This window comes from Hypomesus nipponensis, chromosome 11 (assembly GCF_054491055.1).
Source record: "Hypomesus nipponensis isolate SF chromosome 11, ASM5449105v1, whole genome shotgun sequence".
NCBI classification, from domain to species: domain Eukaryota; kingdom Metazoa; phylum Chordata; class Actinopteri; order Osmeriformes; family Osmeridae; genus Hypomesus; species Hypomesus nipponensis.
In genome coordinates, this window is record NC_140371.1 from 601,197 (window position 1) to 616,601 (window position 15,405).

Below are 15,405 nucleotides of genomic sequence, written 5' to 3' on the forward strand. Positions count from 1 at the left end.
TTTCGTCCAGTCATGTCGGGTTTTCTCATTGGCGTTTTTGTTGAATATGGGGCGACAACAATGAAAAAATAAGGTTGCTCTAAAAAGCAGACCACGATTCGCCATAAATCTGGGCTATGAGGACTCAAGTATAAAAAGCAACGCGAGCCAGAACAGCCGCGTGCGTGCGCGGCCACTGTGCTACTGCGCTGCGGCAGTTGCCAGGGGAGATGGAAAGGGAGGGGCTATGATTGGCTGAAGTGGTGTGTGTTGCCTTGGCAACGGCAAAGGGGTTTGGTAGCGTTGCTGTGCGGCGTGATCTGCGCGCTGCGTGCACGGAGGAAGCAGCTGCTGAACTGATCTCTGACATTGTGCAGCTAGACGGACCGAACAGTACACACCACAGCAACCGCTCCGCTTTAAAGGCATTGCGTGTATGAATGTAAGTACTTTATAAACGTGTTTTTGTTCGGTAGTTTATCTTATTTGTGTCTTGTCAATGCTTTGGTGTATTCTGAATAGGCGTGCGTGTTACTGTAAGTGTCTGTCCGACAGAGATAAAGCAGGCAGCATGGTAAGAGACAGCGTGCAGGCTACAGCCACGCTTCCGTTCTTTGAGGCTCGGTCGATTGAATGTTGGTCGTGTTGTTGCTGGGTGTCTGAATGATACTTTAGATTGTTGAGCCTTGTTATAAATTTTTGCTTTAATGTTGTTCAGCTCCAACGTAACTCGTCCATGTGTCTCGTTAGCTGCTGGGCTAGCGTCAGCTACAGCAAACTTCTTTTGTCATCGAGAATTTGGCGACAATGTTACCAGTTCTGTGCTACGAATCGTGTGACACTGTTACAATGTAGTACTGGTCATGGTTGTATCCGTGTGTGATGGCCTCACCTTTTCAAACTATTTTAAATGGTCGGAACATCGAATGCTTAGATTGTGCGCTTGGGAATGCGTGCTGCTTCATCAAAAAATGTTTCATTCCTGAACGCCTTTTTTTAATTTTGCGGGTCAGGCATCTAATGATTTCATTTCTTAGTTGTCGTTGTTTTTTCTTGTTAACGTAGCTGTGTTAAAGAAAAATCCAACCGTCGTAGTAATGACGTGTATCTATCGACGTGTTTGTTTTTACCAGCATCAGAAACTTTTTAACTTGAATGTCATAAAGGGTAAATAGTCGACTTATTCAACTTGCTTAAATAATAAAAGAGTATTAGTTTCCCTTGTCGTAGAGACCTCTTTAAATCGACTCCGCCGTGGATGAAACATTCATCCACACGAGTTGTTGACGCGGGGGTGATATGCATCTGAGAAGAAATGTAGGGCAACTTTAGGAGGGTGAAAGCCACGGTTAATCCAGAGGTTACTCGCAATTCCGCGTTTTTAACACAGACACGGCTCGTATCGTATCTAAATGTAATCATTTGAACGATTTTTATTTTTCGAATGAAGCAATTTAACGTGTATTTATTTAACTCTTGATGGAATCGCCACACTAGGTCGACGGTTTGCATGACAGGGGCACGTGGTAGGGGCTGTAGACGGAACGGAAAGATTGCAGAGCAACGTTTATTTTCATCCGCAAACCTCGCGAGTCACGAGTCTGTTACGCATAAAACAGTTTAACCACATATTGACGTTTTTCGCCGCAATTTAGGGAAGTTAGAATTGACAGTCTGCACGCTGTTTCAAACCATTTAAACAGACATCTAAAGCGAAATAATTTAGGGATATTTGCCCATTATTCAGCTGAATGGGATAGGCTTGATGGCCTAATAACACAGCTGTTTCTGTAGCTTCCAAAAGTGGGATGGCTTTATTGTATGTTTTGAATGCACACGTGTTTAAGTTTCAGGAGTATAATATATTACACAGAAAATAAGTGTGAGTGTGTGTGTGTGTGTGTGTGTGTGTAAGTAATAGGTTTAGTGTATGTAAGTATACATCTGTATAGGTGACTATGTAAAGAGGGGAGATGCAGTGGTTAGTAGAGAGATGAGGTGGATTCAAACTAGATAGTCCCAGATGCATAGTGCTCTTCAAAATAATGTCAGCTGCAGTTCTGTCTCTCTTCTCAAATGTTAAATTCATCCCTTTAACTAGTCTTACAGAAAGGGTGTCTATTTGCAGGGGACATTGTTTCTGCCACAGAGATGAATGTAAGAGAGAATCAGCCATAGGATGTGTGCAAATGTGGAGATTGGAGGCTGTGGTAACGAGAGGCCCAGTGTGATCGGAGGCTGTGGGAATTAGAAGCCCAGTGTGATTGGAGGCTGTGGTAACGGGAGGCCCAGTTTTGTCTGACAGGTTCTTTTGGTGACAAACAGATAAATGGATAACAAAAAGAGAGTTGTGATCAACTTGTCCTAGGCTTTACCCAGTTTACTGGGTAAACTGTGGTAGATGGTGTGTATGTTGTACCATCTGCTGTGTGTGTGTACAGAGGTATGAGATCAGTGGAGGGCGTTATTTAGCTCCTCTAAATAGCAGCAGGACATTTTCCCTGTCCTGACCACGCTATTAATACCTCCCAGCTATGTAGCTAGCGACTGTATGAGGGGCTGGAGGGTGACAGACAGCAGGAGGTGTGTGTACGAGGGGCTGGAAGAGGAGGACAGAGGCTGTGGTGAGGGGTGGAGGACAGAGGCTGGGGTGAGGGGTGGAGGACAGAGGCTGGGGTGAGGGGTGGAGGACAGAGGCTGGGGTGAGGGGTGGAGGACAGAGGCTGGGGTGAGGGGTGGAGGACAGAGGCTGTGGTGAGGGGTGGAGGACAGAGGCTGGGGTGAGGGGTGGAGAGTTTGTTGTGTGTCTGACCAGTAGGACTGACGGGTGGGCAGTGTTTCAGCTAACCTTGCCTTCCACCATCATGGATTGTGAGCCAAAATTGAGGGAGTCTGAGAAATGTAAGGCTGTAGAGTATTCAGCTGTCTCCAATTTGGTTCCCCCCCCCCCCTCTGCTTGTGTACAGGTGTAGTACATGACAGGTGAATATGCCAGGGCTCTCATGTCTCATGCATTCGCCCCGTCTCCTGGATTTTGGTACCCAAACGTTGACGGGTATGGTAATCTCATGCCAAACATTTGATAAAACTTGGAGCTCTGATATGCTCATACACACAGCGGCCACTCTTCTCTCAACACACAGACCAGCTTGCTAACATGTTAGACTAACTGGTTAACTCGATAAACTAGCTTGCTAACATGTTAGACTAACTGGTTAACTCGATAAACTAGCTTGCTAACATGTTAGACTAACTGGTTAACTCGATAAACTAGCTTGCTAACATGTTAGACTAACTGGTTAACTCGATAAACTAGCTTGCTAACATGTTAGACTAACTGGTTAACTCGATAAACTAGCTTGCTAACATGTTAGCCTAGCTTGCAAACACTTTAGACTAGCCTGTTAACACATTTGCCTAACTGGCTAACGCGTTTGCCCATAGATGGCTGGTGTCAATAATTATTGTTTTCATGTGACAGCCTACCAGCTCATTCTCAGCAGGCAGGTAGTTCTAAGTTATCTGTGATAAGCTTGTTCATGTAGATCTGGAGCACTGTTTTAGGGCTAGGTTAACAGCTAACATGTTAGGGTTGCAAGGCCCCACCTTCATCTAGTTAAGACTGCCATGGACTCTGACCAAGTGGGTGTGTGTCTTAGGGCTGTGTGTGTGTCCTATTTGGGCTGTCTGTCCTATAGGACTGTGTGTGTGTGTGTGTGTGTCTTATAGGGCTGTGTGTGTGATGTAGGATGAACTGCAGTTGTGAAAGGGGGCATATTGAGGCTTATCTATGCTAGTGTTGTCACAAATATCTCACCAGAAGTTGCTAGTGGCTCTCTTAAAAGTCGCTAGATTTGTCACTAGATGAGGTTTTTGTCACTAGGAAAGGTGAAAAGTCACTAAATCTAAATCATAAAGTCTAGGGTAGGCAATGTTGTTGAGAAGCACTTTTTGTCAAATTTGCCAAAAGTAACTTCACATCTTGACAGCAACCAATATGTCTAAAAGTTTGACGGTAATATGAAATCATTCCGACATCTGTGGGCGTCTGTAATAAATACTGTAATAAACATGACCAATCATTATGTACCCTGACTATTGATTGGACGGATTGCCTGTCTGCCTACCTACCTGCGCCCACTCTGCCCCTCCATTCAATGCTTGTTACTGTAGTTTTGTGGGATTGACTTTGAAGGGAGGTGGTGGGATAATTTGGTTTGAATCGTGTCTAAAAGACGCTAAAATAGCTAGCTTCCAACAACTTGCCTACCATGCCTTAAATTGGAATCACTGGACAAGCAGCTAATGCTGCAGGGGCTCCACTAAAAGTTGTTGACAGGAGAAGTGGAAGAGCCACGTATGGAAATACTTAAGGTGTGAGACAGATGACAATGAGAACATCGTCGATCACCAGAAACCAATTTGCAAACATCACCGTTCTGTCCTTTATGGTTTGCAGCATACTGCAAATGCAATACCTAATAATGTTGTCACGATCAACATTTTTACTTCAATACCAAGGGTAGTAATGCAATAATCGTCTTTTTAATTGTCCGTTCCGATCGAGTTACATTGCAAGTAGCTTTATGCTATTTAGGTAGGGACTGTTTTAAAAAGCCCCCAAATAACTGTAGCTTAACGTATTTGTTGTTTTGGAACTCAAGTTTTCTAATATGCTTGTCATGCTATTACCTATACAGTAGGGTAGGCCTGCCATACGTAGAGCTATTTCACCATCCAACCAGCTGGCTAGCCAGCTAGCTCATTTGATAACCTGTTATTTTTTGTTCTGGGTGTGTAGGTCTTTGTGTCTGTCACTGACGTGCTTGGCGAGGTTATAAGTATTTACTCCCTTGCACAACACTGTTTAGCACCTTTTACAAATGGGCTTTGTAAAGTCCGTGGATTTGCCATCAGCGTCTGTTGTGTAGGCAAAGTAGTCACTGCAAACATCACCGTTCAGGGCTCTCAAGTTTGATCAAATGTTTGGCGTGAGATTAACATACATGTAATGTATGACGTGAGTCTCACGGCGAATGCGTGTTTTGGAGTTTGGGATGTATATTAAAGTTTTGTGCTTGTAGCGCGACCAACATTTTAATCCAATCTTTCTACTTCTTATAAATGATGTTCAAGTCCAGATTTATATTTTTGGCCTCTACATATGATCTCCAAGTCATCTGCTGAGTTAGCTTAATGTCTACACTTAGTCCAGTCTCCACACTTTTCTTTTGCCTTCAGGCCTACATGCATTGTGATGTTATTAATGTTCTGTTGTCATAAGTAGGCTACAGCCTTAGATATTGTAGGTTACTGTCAACAAATGAGTTGTTCAGTATATACATTTCATAATTGTTTTTGCTTTGGTATTGAAAATGGTATAGAGAACTGTGGAATATCACTGGTATTGGTACCGACTACTGAAATGTTGGTACCGTGACGACACTAATCTATACTGCTTGTCAGTGACAGGCAGGGGAACGATAGGCTTCCCTTCCTCCTCCCCTTCACCTCAAATTGCTGGAAAACCCTGGTCGCACCTGGGGTGAGGAGGAGGTGGGAGAGATGAGGAGTTGCTCTAGGTGCGGGCATATTGGAATTCCAGTGAGTTCAAGAGCTCTTTTCCAGTCTGGGTGTTGTGAAGGGTGACGTGTGTGGTGAAGGGTGAGGCTTTAGAGGACCTGAAGACAGGCAGGCTTCTGGGAACCTCACCTGACTCTGGAACATCTAGCTGTGGGGTCAGTCATCACCTGGTACAGACTCAGCCGGCTGGCCTGGGGGTTCAGTTTCTAGCCGGAGTATGTCTTGTATAGAGCGAAGTGAAGGAGAACATGTAGGACCAGCATGTTGGGTTGTGAGGCAGAATGAGCTGCAGACTGGTCAGTTGGGGATGTTGGGATGTTATTTGTGTCGACTGTTTGGTCCTGTTCCTTGACACTGAATTTATGCTGCACTTTTCATATGCACTATTGTATGTTGCTTTGGATGTTTCATGTCTGCCTTTGAAGAGGAACAGCTATACTTTGTCTTTAATGAGGCAACACAACAAGGAAGTGAAATCACAAAGAAGCCAGGAAACCCAGTTACTTACTGGCTGTTTATCAATACACGGTTTTCTCCGTTCTTGTGTTCTTGCGAACTCGTTTTACGTCATATTTCATTGCCAAGTACGGTTCCAATCCAAAGAACACAAGTCACGAAGAACGCCAAAAATACAGAGACGGAAGTGTTCTTGATCCGCCCTTTTTATCGAGGATGCATCCGATAAGATAAACCTTTATTCGTCCCACAATGGGGAAATTCGGGCATTGCAGCAGCAAAGTGGACAGAAGTTTACATACAATTTACAAAGTACGAGATATTATAAAAAGTACCTAAAAAAGATAACACCCGTTGCATATGGAGACCAAATATAAATATTGGCAGTAGTTTGCACTTTAAGTGTGATTAAGGATGGTGACTTGGCCAGCGAGAACGCATATAATTTCCCAGAAGTCATTGCAAGATGTCAGGAGAGGCGGACAAACTTCATAACTTTAAAGGTCACATGACATGAAAACTTCACTTTAGGAGGTTATTTAACATTAATGAGTTCCCTTAGCCTCCCTTTGGTTCCCCAGTGGCTAGAAATTTCGATAGGTGTAAACCAAGCCCTGTGTATTCTTCTCCGCCTTTGAGAAACGCTCGGTTTTGAAAATCCCATATTGTGACGCAACAATAGGGAAAGTTACCTCCCCTCTCTCTGCTTTGCCCGCCCAGAGAATTTGGCTTGCCCATAAGAAACTGAGCTACAACCGCGTGTTTTTATCCTCGAGAGACATCATGGCTTGCATTGTACGAAGCATTACATTTTCTCCGTTTGGATGTACAAAGGAAAACAAGTCTTTTTACAGTTCCTTCACCCGATCCTCTGAAGACCCATGTCTTAATTTTATTTTCTCTGAAAATGCGTCGACACAACTTTCCAAAGTTTTGTATGTCTGCGCCAAACATTTCAGCCACGACTCTTCACTCAACTTGAGCTAATACAAAGCTGGCTTGCTGAAATACAATTCTGGATCAGTATTAACTCTCCTTGGTCCAGCTACAAACCTCAGACAAGTAAGTTAACTAACGCTATATCATTTTGTTACTTTACTGTATATGGTTGCCAAGCTTGCTACCCTTAGAATGTGGCTGTAACATTAGCTCTACATTTAACAGCTGAGTTACTGTCACTAATGTAAAAGTAGATAGCATTAAGTATGTGTGTGAATACAAACGCTGTAACGAGAGTGTTGTACACTTCTTTGTTATTTGGATAACCATTCTGCTGTTGGTGTTACGGCGAGCTCGTTATCCGCCTTTCCCCTCATTGAAATGACTGAGTGTGCACCTCTGCAAACCAGGGTGATCAAATGAGAATGGCTAAATTCGAGGCATTTTACAGCAACGGGGCTACGAGCCATTGCGATACATCCACTGTAAACATTAGCGCATGGTGCTGCCTCTCTCCTACTTATTAGCATTTAAAGCTACAGACACAGAAACAGCGCGTCTTGAGGAAAGCTCATGGTGGGACTGCTCGTTTTGGCTGTAATTCTGCACCATGGCTGAATTTTGGGAAAGGGACTTCAGATACAGTATTAAGGGACCTCTATGGCTGAATCCCAATACTCCCCCTTACCCCGGGCCCTAGCCCTTACTTTTGCACATTCACGTGAGCGCTAGTGGTGTCCCAATACTCTTTTTGAGCTATGGGTAGGGCTAAAACCAAGTAAGATCGGGAGCTTACTTGAAACCTAGGGCTATGTGAATACTGCGTGACCGGCAACAATGGCGGCCAGATCATCCAGAGTCCGATAATGTAATAATTTCTGCTTAATTCATTGACTAAAAAAATGAGTCTTGTTTTGTGGTATACACACTCTTGTACACATATTTGCAACCCTAATTGAAACGTTTCTAAAAATCACTAGTTTGCTACGCTAATGGCACAGTGCTAATTTGCACAACAGTCCTGCATTTCTCTGACTAGCATGTCTACAGTTTTAAGTAAACTCCATTTGCAGCGACTTTCATTTGATATCAATGCACAACACTACTTGCTTTGGAGCTATCGATACGTGCTAGATGACGTACCCGAAACCAAGTGGTGTCCCATTTCTTAGGGCTATGTAGCCCTTATCCCTCAGTTCCGAGGGCCAAGGGCTAGGCGTAAACTAAGGGGTAAGGGGTAGTATTTGGATTCGGCCTAAGGCCTATATAAAAGCATCCAAAAACAGCATATCATGTGACCTTTAAGTTTTCACAATTCATATTTCAGCTAAACGGTACATGAAAATCAGCATCTGAATTCAAATGTGACAAAAAATGGGCAGTGTAGTTGCTGAAAATGTGCTTATTTTATTAATGAAATGGCTCATTTGTAAATTTGCTCTGACTTTTTTTTCCGATAACCTAGCTAGCAAGTCCAGGGTATTGCGCTATAGCCAAGAAAACCTGCATCTCAATTCATTCTCCATCCTTGCGGTCTTGCAAGACCGTTTTTGCAAGCATGCTTGCAAGAAGGTTCTTCAAAAGAACGTACTTGCGTTCTTCGGATTGATAAAAAGCCACTGAGTCTGTCTGTCCTGCTGATCTGTGGTCCTCTCCTCCTCCCTTCATCCCTCTTCTCCTCTCCTCATCCCTAACTCTCTTCATCCCCAACTCTCTTCATCCCCAACTCTCTTCATCCCCAACTCTCTTCATCCCCAACTCTCCTCATTACTTCCTCTCCTCATCCCCTGCTCTCCTCTCCTCATCCCCTCCTCTTTTCATCCCCAACAATCTTCTCCACATCCCTTCCTCTCCTCATTACTTCCTCTCCTCATCCACTCCTCTTCCTCTCATCCCTTCCTCTCCTCATCCCCTCCTCCCCTCACCCCAACTGTCCTCTCCTCTAGTAGACTGATAAGATCTGGTCTTTGTTTTGGAGGTGACTGCGTTTAATGACGGCAGTTGCACACATATTTAATCTCCCCTCCCTCTTCTCTCATCTTTCTCCTCTTCTTCCAGCTGTTCTCTTGCGAGAGGGGGGGAGAGACGGAGAGGGGGGGAGATGGAGAAGGGAGGGAGAGACATAGGGGAGAGACGGAGAAGGGGGGGAGAGACGGAGAGGGGGGGAGATGGAGAAGGGAGGGAGAGACATAGGGGAGAGACGGAGAAGGGGGGAGAGACGGAGAAGGGGGGAGAGACGGAGGGGGGGGGGAGAGACGGAGGGGGGGGGGGAGAGACAGAAGGGGGGGGGGTAGGGACAGAGGGAGGGGGGAGAGGGAGAGAAAGGTGGAGAGGGACCAGTAGGAGGGATGCCCCCTGAAGCTGCCCCGCCTTGGTTGTCTTGGTTACGTGACATCAGAGTGCAGTAATCAAATATAGACGGTTGATGTGAATTTGGATTGCAAATGTAGCTCTCTCTCCCCTTGTAGTAGCATTTTGGTTCCCCCATAATGCCCCCTAGGCCCCCAGTAACAAGTGCTGCTGTCCCACCAGGGAGAGCAGAGCAGGGGAGTGTGCTGGCTGCTGGATTGGCTGGCTAGCTTCCTTCACCATGTGTAGTCCATGCTGTTTGTCTGGAACAGTCTTCGACACTGTTGCACTGAATCCACATCTCACAAACATGTCACAGTTAGTAGAGAGTCTCTACTAGGAGTCCGTCAAGGCCCTGCACCCCCCCCCCCCCCGTCCGTCCGTCCGAGTGAGACCGATGCTAATGTGGGTGGAGGCTGGGTCTGGGCCTGCCTTAACTATGTGCTGGGTGTGTGTGTGTGTGCTGGGTGTCACTAACACAATGGGCCTTTGTGCAGCTCCTCCTGGCTGAATAAACAGCCTGTTTAATGGACATGGCAGTGGGACAGCCAGGAGGACCTGTGTGTGTCCCATAGGGCTGTGTGTGTGTGTCTCCTATAGGGTTGTGTGTGTGTCTTCCATAGGGCTGTGTATGTGTGTGTGCGCGTGCGTGCACACGTCCGTGTCCCTGGTAGGGCTGTGTGAATGTTATGGAAGGGGATCTCATAAATGTACCAGTCTCAAAGTTTCACCCCATAGGAACCCTGATTAGGATAGAGCTAGCTCAGGCCCAGCTGCTGTGAGGATGGAGCTAGCTCAGGCCCTGCTGCTGTTACTTTAGTGTACCTGCACACCTTGGGACACCTTGAGACAGGGTCGGCTCCAAGGGCAATGCCCCCCCCGAAATGGAATGCTGTGCCCCCTCAAAAAATAATTTTGTTAAATTGCGGAGTATGAGTCTTTGGATCATTTTTCATGTGACCTGCATAGGCTCAGTACTGCCTGGCTAGAGGAAACCAAAATTATTTGTTCAATTTGACTGGGTCTTCGGGTACGAGTCTTGCATACTTGTCTTGCAGACCTGCATCGGCTCAGAAGAGGAAACAGAAAGTATTTGTTTACTTCATTCACTTTCGCGTGACGAGGTTTAGTAAGACGTGAATGATATTCGTTCACAAGTGATAATTATAGGTTTTGTTATTTAAACGTTTTTTCGGCCATGAGAAAATGAACAAATCGCTCGTTACTCCCGAGCAGTTTTGGGGGAAGTTACTCAAAAAAGTAATATATTAGTTATTACTTTTTACTGTTCAGTAAAAGTAGTGTGATTAAGTTACATTATTACTTTCTGTACAAAGTAATATAATTACTTGTTATATTCCTTATTATATTACTTTTACTCAGTGTGCAAATTACGGGGGGTTTGACCCCACCTAATTAAGACTTGGACCCCCCCAAAAGAGGCAAACACAACAGGTTGGGTTGGGTCGATACATTTATATATTGTGCTTACCTGTAATCGTAAATATTACTTTACGCCCTGGAGAAGAAGTTGACCCCCCCGATTGTCATTGTATAATTCGCACTCTGCTCTACTATTACTTTTAGTAACGAGTTGTGTAAACGGGTCTCCATCTCTCTTATGGTTTCAAGTGGATTTTTCGCTAGCTTCCAGCTTCGTTTCTCTGTGGACACTTTCGAGAAGTTTGAAGTGCTATTTTTGGCAGTAGATTATATTTTGTTGGGGCACAGTTTGCATTTCACTTGAATATTTCTTCCAATATCTTCAATGAAAGCGAAATAGTGTGAATATGTGGCGCGTGTGCGGGGTGGCGCGGGTGCGGGGTGGCGCGTGTGCGGGGTGGTGCGTGGCGAGTGTGCGGGGTGGCGCGTGTGCGGGGTGGCGCGTGTGCGGGGTGGTGCGTGGCGCGTGTGAGGGGTGGCGCGTGTGAGGGGTGGCGCGTGGGGGGTGGCGGGTGTGAGGGGTGGCGGGTGTGAGGGGTGGCGCGTGTGAGGGGTGGCGCGTGGCGCGTGTGCGGGGTGGCGCGTGTGCGGGGTGGCGCGTGTGCGGGGTGGCGCGTGTGCGGGGTGGCGCGTGTGCGGGGTGGCGCGTGTGAGGGGTGGCGCGTGTGAGGGGTGGCGCGTGTGAGGGGTGCTGCGTGTGAGGGGTGGCGCGTGTGAGGGGTGGCGCGTGGCGAGTGTGGGGGGTGGCGGGTGTGGGGGGTGGCGGGTGAGGGGTGGCGAGTGTGGGGGGTGGCGAGTGTGACTAGCCAATTAGTCACATCAACCCTTTCAGACGAGCAGGGGTAGCATGCCAGCCTGGCTGAGGGGAGCCGGGGTTAGCAACCTATTAACAAATTGCGACACAATAATAGTTTTGTCTTGATTATCTGGTTTTCAGAATCGTTGGAAGCCGCAATGGTATTATAAAATACAAATTACATTAGTGGTAATCTCCCAGTTAGTGTGTGTGGTGTGATATGGGGCTCGACAGATACACCACCTGTCTAGCAGGGCAGTTCTTTCAGGGTGTTCCTGTATGTCTTATTAGACACACCGGGCAATGCATCATCCTGGTCACATGGGCTCATGTAGTCTGGAACTTGTTATTGGCAAGTTGGGTGGCTGGCTGTGGTGAGTTTGCACAGTCAATTTAAACCACCTAACCTCAGTGAATAACTATCAGGGCTGGTTAACGAGTGGTGGTGATGGTGGTGGTGGTGGAGAGAGGACTGACCGGCCAATGAGGCCCCGCGTCTAATCATGGGGATCAGCTCTGGTGTGGTTGTGGTGTTTTTATTGACACAGGCGCGTGCCACTACTGCTGTGGTACCACCAGCATAGCCAGCCCTCTCTCTCTATCTCACTGTACACAACAGCCTTGTGTGTGTGTGTGTGTGTGTGTGTGTGTGTACACTGCTCGTATCTGCCTCTGAAACGAACGAACTTCCTCCTCAGACTGCAGTGTTTCCTGTTGGTGCAGTTGTGTGAGAATTCTGAGCACTGTTGTTGTGAAACATCAGAAACACCTCCAGAGCACAAACAGCAGTGAGGAGAGCACAGCCCTGACTAGGGTGTTGAGCTGCTGGCCGGTGCCCCTGACCCAGACTACCACAGCCATGTTTGTGTGTGTGAATATATAAGTAATAGTAAACAGTATAAACACTCAAACATACATTTTACAGATACATTCTATACATTTAGCAGAGGCTTTTATCCAAAGTGACATACATGTGCGTATTGAAGTATAGCAGAATATCAAGGATCAGAAGTGCAGAGTTGAGTTCTAACAGTATTTCTGTTCAGTCAAGGAATGATCTGTATTTATCAGACACAGTGAAGTATAATCTACTAAAAGTTCTCCCTTCATTGTGTGAAAAGTTGGTTAGTAATACTGTGCTGTCGTTATCTACACACCCACCTTCCCCACCCTAACACATCAACCAGCAACCAGTTAGACCAGTAGAGCCACAACCCTGAGAGAGAAGTCTCTCCCCATTTCTCTACCCATCCCTCCCCCTCTCTGTGAGGTTGTTGTTCAGGACTTTAGGCTGAAGCAGAATGGAGGCAGACTGCTGTCTCAGCACTTCCACTGTATTGATCTACATTAGGACATGCGCGTGCACACACACTCTTTCACTCTCACACACCCACACTCTCTCTCTTTTACTCAATCACACGCACCAAATTTCACACGCTTTCACTCGCTCACACACTCATTCTTTCACACACCCTCTTCCTCACTTCTATTTTGAGTTTGTAGCTACCATCCATATGCTTGCTAGCTAGCTATCCCCAGTGAACACCAGTCAACATGCTTGCTAGCTATCCCCAGTGAACACCAGTCAACATGCTGGTTAGCCCCAGTTGAACGCCCAGCACCATGCTAGCTAGCTATCCCCAGTGAACGCCATCAACATGTTAGCTAGCCAACCCCAGTGAACGTCAGTCAACATGCTCGATAGTTAGCCCCAGTGAACACCAGTCAACATGCTAGCTAGCTAGCCCCAGCAGACTCGTCAGGCCCATTAACTGCGTGTCTCCTCAGCTGTAACCCACCAGAGGGCCATTAATGCGAGCCTCCGCCTGCAGGCAGCTTTGAGGCTTCTCGATAAGAGGACAATAATGACGATAATCATAACTGAGATGATAATTGACTGTCTGTAATCGCGTTGAAAAGCACTTCCTGGACACAAATGAGTGCTTGGAAGGTTGTGTTTCACCTACTATCCTCTCCCTGTTCACATTTAAATAGAGCCGACTGGCTGGTGGCGGGGTGAGTAAAAGCGGGTCAGAGGTGAGGAGGGAGGCAGGGCTGAGGAGGAGGGAGGCAGGGCTGAGGAGGAGGGAGGCAGGGCTGAGGAGGAGGGAGGCAGGGCTGAGGAGGAGGGAGGCAGGGCTGAGGAGGAGGGAGGCAGGGCTGAGGAGGAGGGAGGCAGGGCTGAGGAGGAGGAGGCAGGGCTGAGGAGAAGGGAGGCAGGGCTGAGGAGGAGGGAGGCAGGGCTGAGGAGGAGGGAGGCAGGGCTGAGGAGGAGGAAGGCAGGGCTGAGGAGGAGGGAGGCAGGGCTGAGGAGGAGGGAGGCAGGGCTGAGGAGGAGGGAGGCAGGGCTGAGGAGGAGGGAGGCAGGGCTGAGGAGGAGGGAGGCAGGGCTGAGGAGGAGGGAGGCAGGGCTGAGGAGGAGAGAGGCAGGGGTTAGGAGGGGTAGGGAGGAGAGAGACAGGGGTGGGGAGGGGTTGGGCGAGGAGAGGATGGAACATAACGAGAGCAAACACACCTGCCCAGCATTTAATAGAGGAGAGAAGGGAGGAGGGAAAGAGGGAGGAGAGAAGAAAAGAGAGGGAGGAGAGAAAGGTAGGCTGTAGGGATTCCTGCTGCTTCTGTGATCACTCCGTAACCACACCTGGTAAACACACACCTGGCCACAGCCTCTGCCATACCTGTGACTCACATGCTCACCTGAGGACAGGGGAGGAGCAGAGAGGAGGAAGACAGGGGAGGAGGAAGAGGGTAGGAGCGAAGAGGAGAGAGGAGGAAGACAGGGGAGGAGGAAGGGGGTAGGAGCGAAGAGGAGAGAGGAGGAAGACCAGAGAAGCAATAGGCCCGGAGATATTATGGTCTGGTTCTGAAACTGTGTTTCTGTCTGTGTCTGGCCGCCTACAGAGAGGAATCTGTGTGTGTGTGAGAGAGAGAGAGAGACAGCGAGAGAGAGTGAGAAAGAGGGAGTATAAGAGTGCATGTGTAAGCGTGTGTTTTGAGACACAGGGAGACACAGGGAGACACAGGGAGACACAGGGAGACACAGGGAGACAGACAAGGTACTCAAACCCAAAAAACAGTACAATACCAGAAATTCTGAAGTTATGGGAGAACTGTAGCCTGAAGTTGTCATACTCATAATTCTAGTCAGAATGTAAGTCTGATAACTCTCCGTTGGGCTGTGAGTATGGGGCGTGTTTCAACCTAACTCGTAAAACAAATGCCTCTTCGCTCAATTGGATAGACCTACAACCAATCAGAGCAATGTAATATGTATTTTTGAAAACAAATTAAACCCAAGTGCTTTTTGGTGACGTGGTTGATTACGTTACTGTTGATCATCTGTCCATCGTATAAAGCCCGCCCTGACAATTTGATTGGTCCGAACAGCTCCTGTTTAGACATGGTTTTTTCCCAACCGAGCTTCCCCAGACCCAACTTCCCGACCGAATGTTTTAGTGGGCGGGGCTAAGTTGGGCTGGCAGCCAGGCTAGTAGAAGCGCGTACCTCTACCCGCTACCCATGCAGAGTCGGATGCTGACGAGCATAGTGTTGCCAAAAAAATCTCACCATAAGTCGCCATTGGCTCTCTGAAAAGTCGCAAGATAAAAAAAAATAAAAATACGCTCGGTAATGCGAAAACTCACAATATCTAGCGACAGTCGTTAATTTGCCAACACTGGTCAAGCAGTTTATTACAGTGGCCCACAGGTGCACAACACAACAACATTAGCGAAGCAAACAAAAGCTGAAAACACAACATTAACACACAACTTAACAACTTTAACAAAACGAAACATTTATAAAAACACTGCATTTCAACTACTTACAACACCACAACATTGTGACAACACAACAGCCTT

The 15,405-nt window shown here is 47.0% G+C and overlaps 1 protein-coding gene across 2 annotated transcripts in view; it reads left to right on the forward strand.

Annotated features, from left to right (window-relative positions):
* The first annotated feature begins 294 nt into the window (after positions 1-294).
* The window catches only part of foxn2a (forkhead box N2a), a 38,220-nt gene continuing 23,109 nt past the window's right edge, over positions 295-15,405 (forward strand). The window contains exon 1 of one of the 2 annotated variants that reach the window (XM_084667113.1): positions 295-421. The gene's annotated coding sequence lies outside the window, so the exon portion shown is untranslated. Of the gene's footprint in view, positions 422-6,399; positions 7,081-15,405 lie in introns of those variants that run through there. The other variant, XM_084667114.1, reaches the window with a different exon arrangement.